The sequence below is a fragment of the Nicotiana sylvestris genome, chromosome 6 (assembly GCF_000393655.2).
Source record: "Nicotiana sylvestris chromosome 6, ASM39365v2, whole genome shotgun sequence".
NCBI lineage: Eukaryota > Viridiplantae > Streptophyta > Magnoliopsida > Solanales > Solanaceae > Nicotiana > Nicotiana sylvestris.
The window spans coordinates 160,298,894-160,302,116 of NC_091062.1; positions in this window are offsets into that span (position 1 = coordinate 160,298,894).

Genomic DNA, 3,223 nt, shown 5'->3' on the forward strand with positions numbered 1-3,223 from the left:
TCCTGTATTTCTCAAATCTTTTCATTGGTATTAGCATAAATTCAACACCCCTCTCCATCAATTATGATACACCTCTATGCCTTTCAACAAACCTCTCTACCATCTATTTGAATGACATCCGCACCATGGCAGTGACATGCAATCCACGTGCAGACTTCAATAACCCATTGAAAGACTCTATCATTTGTAGTCGGGGTTCCCCATCGTCTACCACCATCCGCATGCAATGTCCACTTGTAAAGCTTATGTCACATCAACCAATGATAGGTTCTTTCGTCTAACTACCAGATCGATTCCATGTGCCTCCTGAATTTGCACTGTTGGTGATCAGTTGTAGCCATCCACATTAAATCATGCAAGTCCATGTTGGGATATTTCTTTTGGAAATTAGCCTTCAGGTACCTCACACAGTAACGGTGGTATGCATAGGGTTCCTTCCATTCAGGTAAATGCTCTATAGAACTTAATATACCACCATGTCGATTAGATATTAGACAAATACCTGAACGTTGTTTGACAATGTGCTCCTTCAAGTGGTTCAAAAATAGTGTCCATATCTCTTTGATATCATTGGCATATATGGCAAAAGCTAGTGGAAATATTTGTCCATTGGCATCTACTGCAACAGTGATCAATGCCCAAAACACGTATCTGAATATATATTCCGGTATTCATGCACTTCGCTCAAGCTTCCATTCAACAACAATCCCGAGGTTAAAGTGTTTCAATGCGTCCATGTACCTGGGTAGAGATGCAAATAACTTATCCCAGTCACCATAAACAATTTCAAATGCACGCTTGCGCCCGAGATATGCCTTTCTTTTAGTAATAGTACACTCATATTCCTGGTGGACGGATGTAATACACTCTTTGATCTTGTACCTTATGGATGCTTTAATGTGTGGAATCAGTTGAAGATAAATCAATTCAACATCCAAGTTGAAGTTATTCCCATTGAATGTGTCCATTTCACAATTGTGGGTGCCAATATATATACCCACTTTCCACAACCCCGTTTCCTTCTTGCTCGCACGCAACATCCAATGATAAACCGTAAACCATCATTGACAAACAACCTTGTATACATCGGGACATGACTCCCATACCATCATCTCACGACACTCTCTTATGCTGTACATTTTTTGCAGCCCTGGTTAGGTGATCTTTGTTAGGAAAAAGCATGCCCTTTACCAGTACTGTTGGTCTAGACTTATCCCACATTGCTGTCCAAATTTCGTCAAGATCCCTTGTGAGGGCATCCACATCCGGCATACTTGGAAAATGATCAAGGTAGGGAATATGCCTTGAATGAAACGACACGTGGAACTCGTACATTCTTGGTCTAACAGGAGGTGGAGCATACTTCCTCGTCTGCTCAGGTTCAGATTTCTCTTCCTCCTCATCATCACCCTCGTCAGGGAAGGGTGTGTCATCTCCAGACTCATAGACATTGTTGTCATAATCACTATTATCTTCCTGACTTTACTTATCTGCCAAATCCCGAGTAAATATGTCATCTATGGGCAATTGAGTGATGACAGGACCATCAAGTTGCTCGTTTTCACTGCACAAACAACAAAATAATAAGATACTCAATTGATAAATACTTTAAATATAGATATATCACTTCACTTACAAGTCATAATGTGTTGACAATCCATGATGGGCATTATCATGTTGGTAATGACTCCCGGATAGACCACCCTGATCCAACACACCAAAACTATGCATATTCCAACTGGGCGTGGGTTCATAACTTGTAAAATTCATATCTGGACGGTAACCCCTATGAAATATACGAGTGTTAATACAAATTTAATACAACAAAAATAAATATCGTAACATAAAGGAAAATTGAAGTTTACCAGTCGTCTTGTGGATTATGTAAAGTAGGAGAAAAATTATTTCCTCACTCCTCGCTCCTTGTTTGTCTGTGGAGATAAGTTTAGATCCGGACAAACTCTTTCAGCTAAAACCTGTTCAGCTAAAACTGCTCCAGAATAACCACCCGATGATTGAGGGTTATCCCTACTTTGCGCAACCTCATTATTGAGAACGTCTTCAACCTACACGTACATTTCCAACATTTTTATCAAAATAAGTTCCCGGTATTCATCCAGAGTCCCCAAAAATATCTCAGAGTTTCATCATCCTCGATGTTAAACTCAGTGTAACAAGCAACCCTTTGCGGAGTCATAGAATACAGATATCTTCCGATTATTTTAAGATTTACCGAATGTTTGCTCAACCTCATTTTATTGCATAACCACGATCCAGTCTATCGTACTCCATTGTAAGTGGCAACTTAACATGACTCTATAGAGATAATGTCACGACCCAAAATCTACTAAGGGTCGTGATGACGCCTGTCAGGCAAGCCAACCAAAATACTTAATTAAATTCTCATTTTAATAATTTCGAAAACTATAATTTTCCTTCAATTTCACTAGTAAAAGATAATTATTTCAAATCAAATATGAATGTTAAGAAGTTAATACAAGATATCCCATAATCATCCCAGAACTCGGTGTCACAAGTGCATGAACATTTACTAGGAAATGAAATAAAAATACAGTAACTGTCTAGAATACAAGGTTGACAGAAATAAAAACACGGTAAAATACTCTGAAGGGGACTCTGCTGGCTGCGGGTCATCTCGATAAATGCAGCTCACCTAAGTCTCCGTATCAACCATGCCGCTATGCCACTAAGCCACTAGCCACATATGAACCTGTGCAACAAAAATGCACAGCAAGTGTAGTATGAGTATGAAAGCAATGTGTACCCAATAAGTATCCCGTCTAATCTCGAAGAAGTAGAGACGAGAGGTCGACTTCGACACTTACTAGTGTTCTAATTATAATATAGTAAAAATTGGGTGGGGATCATGGATTTTATAAAGCAATTTTAAACTCATAAAGCCAGATAGCAGGTAGACAACTTCTCAATAATAATAGGGTTTCCAAAGATTTACTTTTCATTATCTTTATCCATTTATCTTTGGCCAGGAAAGGCAAGTATCAACATTAAAAATTCTCAGGCAAACAATATAAGCATGCACATATCATGCCGAGGTCGTACGACCCGATCCAACTAAAATGTAAAATATGCACTGTTGAGAGTCGGACGATGCGAACCATAGATGCATCTATTATCCCGCTCGCGAATTATACATGCGACGTGGTCAAATTTAAATAAACAATTGTCGCGCCCCTTTTTATCC